Genomic DNA, 16,960 nt, shown 5'->3' on the forward strand with positions numbered 1-16,960 from the left:
AAAGAACACATTGACACCGGTGTGTCAGACCCACCATACTTGCTCCGGACACTGCGAGAGGGCTGTACAAGCAATGATCACACGCACGGCACAGCGGACACACCAGGAACCGCGGTGTTGGCCGTCGAATGGCGCTAGCTGCGCAGCATTTGTGCACCGCCGCCGTCAGTGTCAGCCAGTTTGCCGTGGCATACGGAGCTCCATCGCAGTCTTTAACACTGGTAGCATGCCGCGACAGCGTGGACGTGAATCGTATGTGCAGTTGACGGACTTTGAGCGAGGGCGAATAGTGGGCATACGGGAGGCCGGGTGGACGTACTGCCGAATTGCTCAACACGTGGGGCGTGAGGTCTCCACAGTACATCGATGTTGTCGCCAGTGGTCGGCGGAAGGTGCACGTGCCCGTCGACCAGGGACCGGACCGCAGCGACGCACGGATGCACGCCAAGACCGTAGGATCCTACGCAGTGCCGTAGGGGACCGCACCGCCACTTCCCAGCAAATTAGGGACACTGTTGCTCCTGGGGTATCGGCGAGGACCATTCGCAACCGTCTCCATGAAGCTGGGCTACGGTCCCGCACACCGTTAGGCCGTCTTCCGCTCACGCCCCAACATCGTGCAGCCCGCCTCCAGTGGTGTCGCGACAGGCGTGAATGGAGGGACGAATGGAGACGTGTCGTCTTCAGCGATGAGAGTCGCTTCTGCCTTGGTGCCAACGATGGTCGTATGCGTGTTTGGCGCCGTGCAGGTGAGCGCCACAATCAGGACTGTATACGACCGAGGCACACAGGGCCAACACCCGGCATCATGATGTGGGGAGCGATCTCCTACACTGGCCGTACACCACTGGTGATCGTCGAGGGGACACTGAATAGTGCACGGTACATCCAAACCATCATCGAACCCATCATCTACCATTCCTAGACCGGCAAGGGAACTTGCTGTTCCAACAGGACAATGCACGTCCGCATGTATCCCGTGCCACCCAACGTGCTCTAGAAGGTGTAAGTCAACTACCCTGGCCAGCAAGATCTCCGGATCTGTCCCCCATTGAGCATGTTTGGGACTGGATGAAGCGTCGTCTCACGCGGTCTGCACGTCCAGCACGAACGCTGGTCCAACTGAGGCGCCAGGTGGAAATGGCATGGCAAGCCGTTCCACAGGACTACATCCAGCATCTCTACGATCGTCTCCATGGGAGAATAGCAGCCTGCATTGCTGCGAAAGGTGGATATACACTGTACTAGTGCCGACATTGTGCATGCTCTGTTGCCTGTGTCTATGTGCCTGTGGTTCTGTCAGTGTGATCATGTGATGTATCTGATCCCAGGAATGTGTCAATAAAGTTTCTCCTTCCTGGGACAATGAATTCACGGTGTTCTTATTTCAATTTCCAGGAGTGTATGTCCACACACTACATTCGTAGTGTCCCACCCCAACACACTCATTACTCGTGGAAGACATTCTTACCAAGTCCCGTAAGAGTTCGGGGAATGTGTGTGCATCCGCACAGAAGGAGAAGGTCATGGCCGGTATTGCCAGACACCATATCCATATAAGTATATGCGTCTGCAAGACGTCTCATTTGTTGAAAATAAATGTCAACAGCCATGGTTACACCTTGGGTAAGTAATTCTGCACATGGTCTGCCGCTGTGAGGACAATCCTCAATATTTCCGTGCCCGTTTTCATCACGTAACCTGGTTGTCCACAGACTAACTGTACTGCGATCGACAGCAGCATCTCCATACACCTTTTTCAACCTCTTGTGGATGTTTCCCACTGTCTCGTTTTCACAGCACAGGAATTCTATGACAGCACGTTGCTTCTGACGAACGTCAAGTGTAGCAGCCAGCTTGAAGACGTGCTGTGACGGCGCCACTCACGGGAACAGGTTGAACTAAGTTTGAAAACAAGCAGGAAGGATGTATCTACACATTGTAAAACTTTCACACACGCGAAATGAAAACTGTATCTTTACAAAAGTAGTGTGCATTTCTTTTGGAGTGACCCTCGTACATCGTCGCTGTTCTACCAGATGCATAACATTACCTTTTATTGATGCGCGCCGGTCTTTCTACGCGGAATGCTGCTCTGTTTGGGCTCAACCACTCCTTTCGTTTCCTTGGGTTAACGTAAAGACACAATTTCTCGCCACTACTAACGATACAGGATAGAAATGGTCGGTGTTTTTCACAAGCCAGTTAGTGAGGAGCAAGCGGAGATGCATAAATTGCCACCCAGTAATTTTTATGATTTTGGCTTAGAGCATGCGGTACCCATACACCCAATTTTTGAACCGTCCCCATTGCATGCAAATGTCGCAAGATCGTGGAATGATCACAGTTCATCACATTTGGCAGTTTTCGAGTACACTGACGTGAGTCATCGTGGATTAATGCATTTAAACAATCTTCATCAAACCTCGAAGTTTTTCCTGAACGGGGAGAGTCACTAACGTCGAAATGATCCTACTTAAAACGAGCAAACCATATTCTTGGCGTGCTCTGTCCAGCGGCATTATCCGCATACATTGCGCAAATGTTTGTCTGCCTCTGCTGCTCTCATCCTTCTAATGAGTCAAACAGAAGAATACGTCGGAAATGTTCCGATCACTCCACTTGGCATTGCATTTTCTGGAGGCGGAGGCGATCTTTTGCTGGACTTCGCTGTCGTAGCTGTGCCGCCGGCGGAGGACGACCCGTTATCTCATTCCGTGCGGCGGTCGTGTTGCTAGCTGACGAAGCTGGCGTTTCGGGGCACCACAGCGCACTGCTTGCCTACTTGCGGTCTGCTAGCGTGCAAACTCACGTTTGTTGCCGAACGGGCGTCCTGGCCGCAGGCTTTGGCCCCTACAACTAGTACACTGTGTGGCTTCGTTGCATGACGTTCCTGGTTATGGTTGCGTTTTATAAATTATGCGTGTCCTTTGTAAGTCAGGTCTGGAAGCTGGAGAGACTGAATAAGAGTCCCTAACTTGTCGTCTTCTAAAGTTGTGTCCCCAGCGCAGAAGACAGCTCGTCCGTCGTGGGATCTTTTTCGGCGGAGCTTGCTATGCTGTCAACTTGAACCTGTGATTGTGCTTTTTATGGGATGCTACCTGCCCAGGTTAGTTTCCATATCGACAGAGGGCAAGATCTGTAGTACTCACAATGATGGTAGGCGACACTTTTCAGTACTGTATCCTGTTTGCTTATTATTTTAAATAATCACACTTTTTACACTGTCCTTTACAAAACTAGACATAGCTTTCTTAATTGTACAGTAATCTTTCTGACAACTTCCGATACAGAGTACGACATGTCCGGCTCTGATGAACGTTCGAAACAGTCTTACACGTCCGGCCCTCCGAAGGACCGAAACAGTCTGACTTGGCCACTGTTTCTACGTTTCGATACAGTGTATCGATACGTGGAACTGTTTCAGTGTTTCGAAACGGCTATGTTAAACTGCTTCGAAACAGTTGTGTGTCATACCGCTCTGACTAGGATAACGGGACCAGATTCGATCTCGAACCAGACACAGAAACTGTATCGCTGGTTCAGTCCACTTATGCTTGGAACGGACTAATTATATCGAAACAGTGGCGTTTCACTCCGCTCTGTCTCGGACGAGATTCGAGCACGGTACAGATACTGAAACACATTTAACGTCTCACTTCATGAAACACATTCAAGTGCGTCGAAATGTTCTTGACACACAACAGCACGAAGCTTAAGGTTTCCGAAAATAAAGCTACGTTTCTAATTGACTGCCATATGCCGAAATGGCGTAATATCTGCTTTATAGAAACCAATAGCCGGCCGCGGTGGCTGAGTGGTTCTAGGCGCTTCAGTCCGGAACCGCGCGACTGCTACGGTCGCAGGTTCGAATCCTGCCTCGGGCATGGATGTGTGTGATGTCCTTAGGTTAGTTAGGTTTAAGTAGTTCTAAGTTCTAGGGGACTGATGACCTCAGATGTTAAGTCTCATAATGCTCAGAGCCATTTGAACCATTTTTTTTTTTTTGAAATACCAGCAAACAATAAAATAACGCACACTATTCGCATTCAAAATAATAAAAGTGCGACAAACATTCAGTCAAATGACACATCTCTTATAACATACACGTGCTGCAAATATAGTCGAGCTTAATAAATGTGTGAAGATGCCACTGATACACACATCACAAGATCCATTGCTGTGGTGGAAAGAAAAACATGCGTTGTTTCCTACGCCGTTTGAAATAATGAAACGCGGTCTTTGTTACATGTGAGCGCATATTTTCAAAGCGGGGGCAAACAATAACAGACAGACGATCCTGTCTTTCAAGCTAAGAAGTATCAAAAATGATATTTCTAAACTACAACTTAGAATAGGTACAGTAGATCTGCTCAGAAATGAAACCGTAAAATTTCAGATGATTTTGTGCTTCTCTGACCAATGTGCACTGAATTTGTATTTGACTGTATTTTGTTTGGTCCACTAAATCTTACATGTAGCTACCTTACAAGAACATTTTTCTCAGATTTGTTGCACACAGAAGACACTTAAGTTCTTGCTCACCGTTCAGTGAGTGTAATTTTTTTGAGAATGTTTATTTATTTATGTGTTCGAGAGTAATCATCTGATTTATGTATGTATATGTTTGTGTGTTGTTATTACACAATATAGGCATCTTAATACTTGTGTATCATGGATAATTCTCAGACAAATCAACAACGGTACTTTGATACTTTTGTTTTTGGCTTTCAGATACTGCAAATGGCATTTCAACAGCAACTTAACTTTATATCTGATTTCCTGGGGAAGTTTGTAGTAAAATGATAATATACCTGTTTGCTGTGAGTACTTGAGGGAACTCCGTATCCCTGTACATCGAACAAACTTCCTTAACAAGAATTGTAAGTGGTGTAGAGCCAGATCTGCCATGATATAGGTATCACAAAGGCATTACACTGTGTTAATTGTTTTTACTCTGGATTTTATACTTCAAGGAAACGTACCGAAAACAATGGAAAATTTAACAGTGAGTAAGAAAAGTGTGAGTAGGACACCCATAAATGTTAATTCAGTGCCTCGCTTCCCAGAATGCTATCTCAGTAAATTTTATCCCATGATATGCCTTTTCAAGACCACATTCAGATCATCACTCATAAAACCTATCAAAATGAGGCACTAGAATACTGGGAAACTTGTTTGGCAAAATCTGTTATGTCAAACATACAGACTCTGACCTCAGCCAATTGGAAAATATGAAAGTCACATGACACGAAAGCAGCGCATTTGCTGCAAAAAATGGTTCAAATGGCTCTGAGCACTACGGGACTCAACTGCTGAGGTCATTAGTCCCCTAGAACTTAGAACTAGTTAAACCTAACTAACCTAGGGACATCACAAACATCCATGCCCGAGGCAGGATTCGAACCTGCGACCGTAGCGGTCTTGCGGTTCCAGACTGCAGCGCCTTTAACCGCACGGCCACTTCGGCCGGCGCATTTGCTGCAGGAAGTACGAAACTGCCAAGACACCTAAGTGAAATTTTCATACATTCTGCGATATGATTGGCGCTCTCGCACCTCATTTGTGTTTATATGACAATATTTATACAGTAGACACTCTATATGATATAATGTTTAGGCCTATACAATTACGAAACACAAACTGTTTCCTGTTTCGAAACAGCTTTTCGAAACATTGTTGTACTGTCTCATTTGTTTCGAAACAGTTGTGTGTCTGAGTTTGCCCATGTCTACTGACTAGTGCAGCCGAAGTACTTCGTCTCTCGGGCGCGCCAAGGCGACCCGAATGTGTCCGAAGCACTTCGGTTGCAATATCGTTACTCTTATGTTTCTCAAAACTAGTGAAATTTAATAAACAAAAACGATAAACTCGCGGGGTAACCATGAGAGATTGTCATACTGAAAACTGGGTTAAATACAATGAAAAGTATGTAAATAATTATTAAGAGAAGTTAAGCATTTTGGCGCCTAGCACTCGAATGTGCCGACCAATCAGAGGCAAGTTCAGTACGATTGGCGGACTCTCCCACAGGAACGGTACATACTGTACCATCTGTTGCTTGTAACGCACTCCACTTTTGTACCATATACTACTTCACGTATATTAAGCCACATCAGGCTTGGTCGGCACATGCGGGTGTTAGGCGCCAAAACCATTGTAATGGTAATACAAATACGAGTCATAGCGTTTGAGAGAGAACAGAAGGTAGAAAACATACCTCAACTAAGCGAGGTGAGTGAAAACATAGCTAATATGGAAGTTGCGTTAGAACAGAAACTCAAAACGTGGATTCAACAGGAAAAACATATGGGTGTTGTTCATATTAATGAAGTAGTCAATAATACTTATGCTTACAAATTTCATAACTTTTCCAGCAAAGGTAGTTTACATCTCGTCGCTTTCATTCGTCAGTTTGAGGGCATCATACCTGACAACATGTCAAAAAAGCGGGAAATCAAATTTGTAGCCAGTCAGTTTGAAGGGGACGCAATATCATGGGAAAACAGGAGCAAGAATTTGTTAGAGCATTCTTAAACCATTACTGGTCCACAAGTACACAAAACACTATAAAAACAGAAATATTTGAAGCTAGGAGCTTTGAAAAACAATGGCTGCAATAGTTATACGGAGTTCTTTCAGCACTACTAGGAAAAGAAACAGTATTTAACTGATCCTTTGCGTGAATGTGACTTAGTAGAAATAATAGGTCTCAAGTTTCCAGTGTCTGTACAGGAGAGACTAACTAATGTCAACAAGAGTGAAGTTAACAACCTGCTGCATATTATTAGAACAGCTGGACGCGCTTTCAGGCAACAGGCAAGTGCCAGAAGGCTGGCATAAAAACAGGTGGCGTGCAGACTGGCGCAGCGAAAACCTCAGGGGGCAACAGCACTCTTTGCGTTGCTGGGTAGCCGACGCAAACCAGGTACCCGAGTTAACTAACAGTTTACTTCCACTCTTTTCACGCTGTTAGTTCTCCCCTCTTCGTCATTCTCAACTTAATCTGTTATCTATCCTTCTTCTCTATTCAAGATAAGAGACAAAAAAGGGACCAACTGAAGTAAAAGACATACTAATTGAACAGTTATGCAACCGATCATAGACTATACTTGTGTATCACAAAAGATAACATGCAACATAAATTTTGCAAAACAAGTACATAGTCTAGGCTGTAAGATCTGAAATCATTATCCGTACAGGCAGGTGTTAAGAAACACAAAGAAATTACATATGTAAATATACAGAGAAAATAATCTTCTGTATTTCTTCATTCAGCTAGCTTGCAGCTGACGGAGAGAAAAAGGATGGCGCCAAACCAAGTAAGTGGACGCAATTAGAACAAACAGTACACAATGGCTCTGAGATGATTACATTAAACTTTATAAGCAACAGTTGGTAGATGGTATTCGAGTGATTACAAGCAGTGATGATGTTTCCGCTGCAGTACATATAGAGGGTCTATACAGGGGTGATGTACTTGAGGACAATATTATGGAAATGGAAGAGGATGTAGATGAAGATGAAATGGGAGATACGATACTGCGTGAAGAGTTTGACAGAGCACTGAAAGACCTGAGTCGAAACAAGGCCCCGGGAGTAGACAACATTCCATTAGAACTACTGACGGCCTTTGGAGAGCCAGTCATGACAAAACTCTACCATCTGGTGAGCAAGATGTATGAGACAGGCGAAATACCCTCAGACATCAAGAAGAATGTAATAATTCCAGTCCCAAAGAAAGCAGGCATTGACAGATGTGAAAATTACCGAACTATCAGTTTAATAAGTCACAGCTGCAAAATACTAACGCGAATTCTTTACAAACGAATGGAAAAACTGGTAGACGCCGACCTCGGGGAAGATCAGTTTGGATTCCGTATAAATATTGGAACACGTGAGGCAATACTGACCCTACGACTTATCTTAGAAGAAAGATTAAGGAAAGGCGAAGCTATGTTTCTAGCATTTGTAGACTTAGAGAAAGCTTTTCACAATGTTGACTGGAATACTCTCTTTCAAATTCTGAAGGTGGCAGGGGTAAAATACAGGGAGCGAAAGGCTATTTACAATTTGTACAGAAACCAGATGGCAGTTATAAGAGTCGAAGGGCATGAAAGGGAAGCAGTGGTTGGGAAGGGAGTGAGACAGGGTTGTAGCCTCTCCCCGACGTTATTCAATCTGTATATTGAGCAAGCAATAAAGGAAACAAAAGAAAAGTTCGGAGGAGGTACTAAAATCCATGGAGAAGAAATAAAAAAATTTGAGGTTCGCCGATGACATTTTAATTCTGTCAGAGACAGCAAAGGACTTGGAAGAGCATTGATCGGAATGGACAGTGTCTCGAAAGGAGGATATAAGATGAACATCAACAAAAGCAAAACGAGGATAATGGAATGCAGTCGAATTAAGTCGGGTGACGCTGAGGGAATGAGATGAGGAAATGAGACGCTTAAAGTAGTAAATGAGTATTGCTATTTGGGGAGCAAAGTAACTGATGATGGTCGAAGTAGAGAGGATATAAAATGTAGACTGGCAATGGCAAGGAAAGCGTCTTTGAAGAAGAAAAATTTGTTAACATTGAGTGTAGATTGAAATGTCAGGAAGTCGTTTCTGAAAGTATTTGTATGGAGTGTAGCCATGTATGGAAGTGAAACATGGACGATAAATAGTTTGGACAAGAAGAGAATAGAAGCTTTCGAATTGTGGAGCTACAGAAGAATGCTGAAGATTAGATGGGTAGATCACATAACTAATGAGGAGGTATTGAATAGAATAGGGGAGAAGAGGAGTTTGTGGTACAACTTGACAAGAAGAAGGGACCGATTGGTAGGGCATGTTCTGAGGCATCAAGCGATCACAAATTTAGCATTGGAGGGCAGCGTGGAGGGTAAAAATCGTAGAGGGAGACCAAGAGATGAATACACTAAGCAGATTCAGAAGGATGTAGGTTGCAGTGAGTACTGGGAGATGAAGAAGCTTGCACAGGATAGAGTAGCATGGAGAGCTGCATCAAACCAGTCTCAGGACTGAAGACCACAACAACAACAACACGTATATATTTAGGTTAGGAACAACACATATATATTTAGGCTAGGATGAGTTCAGCCACTGTTAAAATGATCAGGAAAGAGTTTTGGATCGACTGGAGGAGTCGACCACTCGTACATAAATGATAATGAAAAATTTTTGAATCGACTACAGAACTCTACCACTTGTATGTGATGAGAGAATAGGAAGGAAATAAGCAACGTGGGAGTCGGCCACGCATTAAGCGTTATTATTAATGCTATCACGATGCAGAACTGTTACTCACACAGCTAATGAACACATGACACGATTCTCATATAGGACACAGACGACAACAAGTGGTGAGATAAAAATACGCAAAGTACATGAGAAATTTTTGTTATATTCATAGTGTTTGCTTGTTGGAGCAGCAAAATCCATAATAATCTACAAGCGAATTAAAGCAACAGGATTTGTTTCGTTATTTTTCTCTGCCATCGCGATCTATGGTATCTTTAGTTCTCTCAAAAGACCTGTGAATCTAGTTTGAAAGCCTAGTGAAGCTATTGAATGAACTGCAAATAAAACCTGAAATATAAAATGAGAACTATTCTCATATCATTTCCATTTTCAATACATAGACGTAAGATAGCGGTGCGTCGAGCGCCGTTATTAACTTGAATGAAAGTGAGCGCTGATTGGGATGTCTCGTCAGATGGGTAATGGTAAAATAGTAATAGGCGAAGCGAGAGTGCACTGACTGATGAGTCAACGTTAGGATCATTAGCCGCACGAGGAGACAATTTTAAAAAATGCCCTGTAGTCACCGTAGCAGTAACAAAGACTGTGTAAATACTATTGTATTATGTTCAATGCAACATTGTTTATATTGTAAAACTATGTAACATTTATGTATGAATATTACGTAAGTAAAATCTTGAAGGCAAAGGGTTTCTCTCTGTTTTTCTATGTCTCCCATACAACATGTAGTTTGTTGTTCAATGCAAGAGCCATCACAAAAATTGGGGTTTATAAAATCACATGCTGCGAGTGTCAGTCTTGCTACATTGGACAGACGTGGAGGTCAATCTGCACCAGTCTTAAAGAACATCACAGAAGCTGGAGATTGAAGAAGCCTGATTCAGCCTTTAGAATTTTGCCTGAACAATAACCACAAATACATAATAGATGTACAAGTCTTTCATGCAGAGGAAAAAGGGGGCCAGACCCAACCAATTAGATATTTTAAACATTAAAAGACATATGTGTATATCCCCAAACCTTTAATTAAACGAGAAAACCCAATTCAATTATTCACCTCCTTTACATGAGATCACAACCCCAGCATAAGAGCAAAACTTCGGGCCCCAGTCCATCGTAGTTAAAACGTTCTTGGCTGATGCATAATTTTAGTCCTGTCATTGTAGTGTCATTGCTGAATTGTGTAATAATGTATGTAATCTGTCAAAAAATTGTCATTGACGTAATTGTACATTAAGCTATGGATCGATACCTTAAGAAGTTGAGATGATTATCTTTGCCTTGTCATCATGTTTATCTGTGCAGTATCATCTTTGGGAAACAGTAATATACTTGAAAATAAGCTTACAACACGAAACCGAGGTTGTGCAGTAACATTAATAATACAATTGTGAAACAAAGCAAAAAACAGTGTTTGTTGAGTTAAATGTCATTAAATCGATCGCAGTAACAACAGGGATGACCAGGGCATAATAGATTACATCTTTAAAAAAAAATCTGTCAGAAGTGATCGACATTGTGCTACGACCTTTCCGCCCACAGTGAGAAATTCATGCGCTTTCCCTTCTTGGAAAATGTTTGTTATATGATTAAACGTCTTCTATTGCATAGATATAACTCTAATGTCTCCTTGTTTGTCGACTATAGTTTGCAAGGGAAACTTTTAGATCCAGTGAAAAATAGTGGCTACTCATTTTCCAGTTCAGATGTCTATAAATTAACCTGCATCAATTGCCCATGCTATCCCACTGGTCAAAGAGACAGAGCTATGGGTACAAGTTATAAAGAGCATCTGTCAGGAAAGAAAGGAGAAAACATACATAACTCTAAGTTTGCTGAACATTACTGATTGCCAGTCACACTGCAAAGAATATGGAAGGCACAGCTAGTCTTCACAGAGAAGTCAATGGGGTTAGGATGGACTTTTGCGAAGAATTAGAGATATACAAACATCTAGAGGGCAGAGATGGAAATTTACTAAACGACCAGTTGCAGCTCACCGGTAGACAATTTTTCGATGGTTTCAAACCCATGCTGTTCGTAAAAAAAACTTCATACGACTGCCGGCCGCCTTTGTGAGTGGTTCATTACCTCAAAATTCTGTTATACAATTTTTGTGCACACAGGTTCGTTTGTCAGTTTTCGTTCTTCTAATATATTGATGCCAGCCACTGTTGCTACGTTTGCCACTATACAGGGCCCTATGAATTTTTGCTCTTTACTGTCACTATGTTTAATAGCGTGCTTGTGCACTGGCTACTATTTTTCGTACGATGATTTCCTGGAGGCCATATTAATCTGTTTATTGTCATTATACTTGCATTAACGTACTTATATACAGACATCACTATCTTCGTACGATATTATACTGATCGTCCTATAAGGATCTTGATGTATGCTAGTATATTTTATTTTGTAATTGTCTTTTTCAATAGTTTAATCTATACTCATTTATTCGCATGGTGTATTTGCGTGATTTTGGTAGTAATTTCAATGTGGTTACGCTTGTTGGTTGTTTATGCCGCTAAGTGTACATGTTTATAGGCACATGCGCCTCAGAATTTGATTTTATGGTCCACCCTCTGCACTCTCCTTCATGTAGCTATTAACATGGTCTGGTATTTTATGTGACTGATTTTAGTGATGCGACAAGTCCTTGATTCTAGGGGCCTTAACGTCTACAAAGCATGTACAGATCGTTGCCGACACATTTCATGTAGAGATATTAGATCCCTGTACTGATTGACTGGTAAAGTGAAGTTTGTTAGTACTACTTTCCTTTTTTGTTATATATCATGTTGTTTGTGATATCCCTACGCTTATTGTTTGTAGTAGTTTCTGTATGACACGTAATATTGGTCCGTGATGTTTTGATTGTGATTTATGTTGTCGCACTGAATGCAGGTTTCTTGTCTTCCTGAAGAATACGGGTTTAAACCTGTTAAGGGTAATTGAGTACAACTATTTACTGCAGCTGATTGGCTGTCTTATTCATCGGCTAGACTAGGTTGTTTTGGTAGATGTTTTACGTAGCTGTAGTAAGTTACTGGTGGAGCTCCAGGGTAGCAGAGGAAGGTCCTGTTGCGATGTTATTCGTTTATTGTACTGTGTTTATATTATCTGATTTTTATGTGCTAGAGATGGAAAGCGTGAATATTGTTCTTTCTGTTGTGTGTTTCGTGCCCGCCTCTATGATACAGGAGCTGAAACAAATTTGAGTTGTAAATATATTCTATTGCTTCGCAAGTTACTTACTTTATTATTGTGTTATGGCCATTTTTACTGAAGCACTAGCTCCGTGCACAACATTGTTTACCTGTTGTTACTAACTGTCCAACATTCTACGGATGCCATTATGTGCGGTGAAAGTTAATGATGTTAATAAATGCTCTCATACATTGTCCACTCGCATTAATGTGACCACTTGACAAAAATCCGAATAACCACATTTTGCAGCATGGAAAGGTGCGAGACGTGCGGGAAGAGGTTCAGTGAGGCTGCGGAAAGTAGAGACAGGGGTGCGCAGCCATGCCGACTTCAGTCCCGTGACCAGCAGCGCTAGGTTTCTCAGTTGAGGATACATGTCGCGAACAGCTGATCTAGTTGTTTTCACAGATTCTCGATTGAGTTTAAATCCATATAGTTTGGTGGCCAGAGTAGTATGCAATTTGGCCCTTCTTTATGTACGATGGCTATTCGGAAAGTAAGGAACGATAGGTCGCGAAATAGAAACCACTGTGAAAATCAAAACTGTTTTATTTGCAACAGTTAGCTACATCTTGCAGCTACTTATCTCCATAGTCACCGATCTGACTTTGACGTTTGTCGTAGCGTTGTAGCAACTTTCCAATACACTCGTTATAGAAGGCACCCGCAAGTGCTTTCCGCCAATTATCTACGCTGACCAACAGCTCGTTGTCTGCGCCAAAATGTTGTCTTCGTAGCCAGCGGTTCATGCGAGCAGAGATGAAACTCATAAGGAGACAATTACGGGCTGTATTGTGGGTAATCCAATTGAAAACGGTGCAGGAGCATCTTCATTGCCCCTGCAGAATGCGGTTTAGAATTTTATTGAAGAAGAAACCGCACGACAGTTATGCAATGTTGGCTGCATAGCTTCAGGCGAAATTTCTCACCAGGCCTTCGTACTTGGAGGGAGACACTATTGTTCTAGGTATCTTTAGGTGCTCCCTGAGTGCTCAGAACTAAGAAGCACGACGTAACGCGATCGACGGACATACTAGAGACACCACCCAACACACCTGTGCAAAACTTCACCGGATTTTGACTGTGGTTTCCATTTCGCGACCGATCGTTCCATACTTTCCGAATAACCCTCGTAGAAGCGCGTGACGTAAGGTAAGCCAGACTTGCTTCCCTACACGCTTAATGTCCAACCAAGTGCACTAATTTATCATCCACAGAGCCCTTCAGGGAAGTTGAGTCTTGAGCAAAGCAATGCCTACCGAATCGAAGCATGTAGGAGAATAGTTTGAGGAACACCGGACTGACATAACAATGCATGCACTCCGCCTTCCCCCCTGCCGCCTCCCCCACCTTAACCCCCCCCCCCCTTACGCTCAGCTCACTTTATCGGGTATAATCCTAATGTAGTCGACAAAATACACGGAAAAAAGTAAGGTTCAAATGTGCAAAGGGAAATGAACAAATAACATCAGCGAAAGTAAAAAAAGAAAGAAAATTCGTTACACTGCAATACATAGGAAATATTTCTAATATAACATCTCTAAATCAAATGTTCAAGACATTCTGCAGAATGTTCTGAATAAGAAAAAATTGTGTGCCAAGTTTATCCCGCATACCTTTGGTTCCCGAACAATAACGACGATCGTGGACGCCTGCCGCGACTTGACTGATAAGCAAAAAGCGGACAGTTACTTTCTGAGAAAAAGAAAATCACGACGGGTGACGAGACTGTTGTCAATATGAACCGACCACAAATGACAAAGTGCAGAAATTCACGTGAAGAGCCAACGCTGTGATGATCAAGCCATCGTGACGTGCGACTTGAATAATACCCCAGACGATGCAAATGGCTCTGAGCACTTTAGGACTTAACGTCTGAGGTCATCAGTCCCCTAGACTAACCTAAGAACATCACACACATCCATGCCCGAGGCAGGATTCGAACCTACGACCGCAGAAGCAGCGCGGTTCCAGACTGAAGCGCCTAGAACTGTTCGGTCACATCGGCCGGCGAACAACACCCCAGACAAGAACAATTTCACGTGGTTATATGAACGTTCTGTGCCCTGTACTCGGGTTTCTCACCATCTTAACTTTCTTTTTATTAATTCGGCCTCGCAATTTTCTGGGCCGACAGGGTACACTGTGCAAATCTTACACCATATTACACAGAGACTGCGCACGCCTCATTTTCTGCTGTGTTACTGTTTGAAACAAGCGTCCATGACATTTGGCGAAGGACAAGTGCTGAGGTTCTGTTATTAAGCGTTAGGCGAAGAGGCGGCATCAGTTACAGTTTTACTAATTTATAGATGAGATCAAACTCTGATTATGATAGATGAAGCCCGCCCGGTTGGCCATGCGCTCTAACGCACGGTTTTCTGGGAGGGAAGGAGCGTTGGTCCCCGGCACGAAACTGCCCGGCGGATTTGTGTCGAGGCCCGGTGAACGGGCCAGTCTGTGGATGGTTTTTAGGCGGTTTTCCATCTGCCTCGGCGAATGCGGGCTGGTTCCCCTTGTTCCGCCTCAGCTACAATATGTCGGCGATTGCTGTGCGAACAAGTTCTCAACGTACGATACACCACCTCTACTCTACGACGCAAACATAGGGGTTACACTCGTGTGAGATGTTCCCTGGGGGGGGGGGGGGGGGGTCCACTGGGGGCCAAACCGCACAATAACCCTGGGTTCGATGTGGGGCGGCGGAGGGGCGAAGTGGACTGCGGTAGTCGTCGTGGGGTTGCCGACCACTGCGACTGCGGCCGGGACGGAGCCTCTCCGTCGTTTCTAGGTCCCCGGTTAACATAACATAACTTGACAGATGAAACAATTATTAGCATTGCATAAGTAGTAGGCCTACAGTTAACCCAGTTTCTGCAAAATCCCCGATGTTAATGCGGTGATCATTTTTACATTTGACAAGGTGAAACGTTAACAGTCAGTTCACTCTGTGCTGACAGTTTTTCAGTGATTTGGTGCACTTGTTACACTGAGAGTTATTTAATTCACTGCTCCCACAGGAGAAGACAATATATAGTTTAGTAGGCTACATTTAGTTTTCTGACGATTTTCGACAATGTTTTATTGTGCTTTTCGAAGGAATGGCAGTCGTTCCTGTCCATAATGTCCGGTTCTAATACACAATATTCGTTTGTATTTCACAGCTTTTGTTTGATCTGGTACCTAAACGATATCAATATAACATGCATATTACATTAAAAAATGCTGAATATACAGAAAAATTCTTGCAGTGAGCAGTATTAACATGCTGTTGTCTCAGAATCTTTGTCATTCAACGAGTTTTAGATCGAAGGACCAACCAACTCTTACCATTCAATTAGTAATATTTAGATGCCTACAAACATGCTTGAATACGTGTAGAAGACCATTGACATCGCCGGCCGGTGTGGCCAGGCAGTTAAAGGCGCTACAGTCTGGAACCGCGTGACCGCTACGGTCGCAGGTTCGAATCCTGCCTCGGTCATGGATGTGTGTGATGTCCTTAGGTTAGTTAGGTTTAAGTAGTTCTGAGTTCTAGGGGACTGATGACCTTAGAAGTTAAGTCCCATAGTGCTCAGAGCCATTTGAACCATTGGCATCTGCTTGCTAAAGATACCCCGAGTTAACTTCAGTCCGTAAATTCGTTGACTCTCGACAATTATTTTTGTGAATTGCTTTTAATACAACTTTACTTGTAGAACGAAATATTACTTCCTCTTATATGCAAAACTGTGGAAGCACTATGAGATCATGCTAGAGCATAAATGCTGATGCTAATCAAGGTGGCAGAGTTGTATTTGACTACAAACGGCACGTATTCGATGTGCTCAGTACGTTGCTAGTGTCTGTCGTGGTCACAACAGTGATCTGCGTAGTTGTGACATCATTACGTAGGACCAAAGCGAATTCGAACGTGGGCAAATTGTTGGTGGTCGTCTGGTGGGTACTTACGTAACCAAAGGCGTCGAGGTGGTTGCTTTTGAGTGTGGCATCGCATCGAAAATTTATATCACATATAGGGGAGGCAGAACATCATCTGATAGTCAAAGCGCGAACGAAACTGTGTGTTCAGGATCGTCAAAGGTGGTCATTGAAGATGACTGTGACGAAAACTAAGGAGACGACAGCCGCGGAATTCGCTGCAGAACTGGGGTCGCACTCGCGAAACTTTTCAGCATCGAAACGACACGAAGGCAGCGCCGTGAGCAGGGATTGGCAGGGCGGTGAACTGGAATTTCAAAACCGCACATCACTGATGCAGATACCGCTAACTGGAAAATGTGGTGCCGTAGCCATAAAACCTGGACTCTGTGGCAATGGAAGAAAGTCATTTGGTCGGATGAGTCTTGTTTCACACTGTTTCCAACTTCTCGCCAAGTTTACGTCCCAAAAGTGAAACATGGAGGCGGTTCGGTGACGATTTGGGCATCCATGTCGTGGTAATCCATTGGCCCCATGCTTACTTCCCAAATGTCACGTAACT

At 43.4% G+C, this 16,960-nt stretch overlaps 1 protein-coding gene across 1 annotated transcript in view; it reads left to right on the top strand.

Moving 5' to 3' along the window:
• LOC124594741 overlaps nt 1-16,960 on the top strand; it is a 422,644-nt gene that overhangs the window by 82,127 nt on the left and 323,557 nt on the right. The gene's annotated exons all lie outside the window — the stretch shown is intronic.

Source organism: Schistocerca americana, chromosome 1 (assembly GCF_021461395.2).
Source record: "Schistocerca americana isolate TAMUIC-IGC-003095 chromosome 1, iqSchAmer2.1, whole genome shotgun sequence".
Lineage (NCBI taxonomy): Eukaryota > Metazoa > Arthropoda > Insecta > Orthoptera > Acrididae > Schistocerca > Schistocerca americana.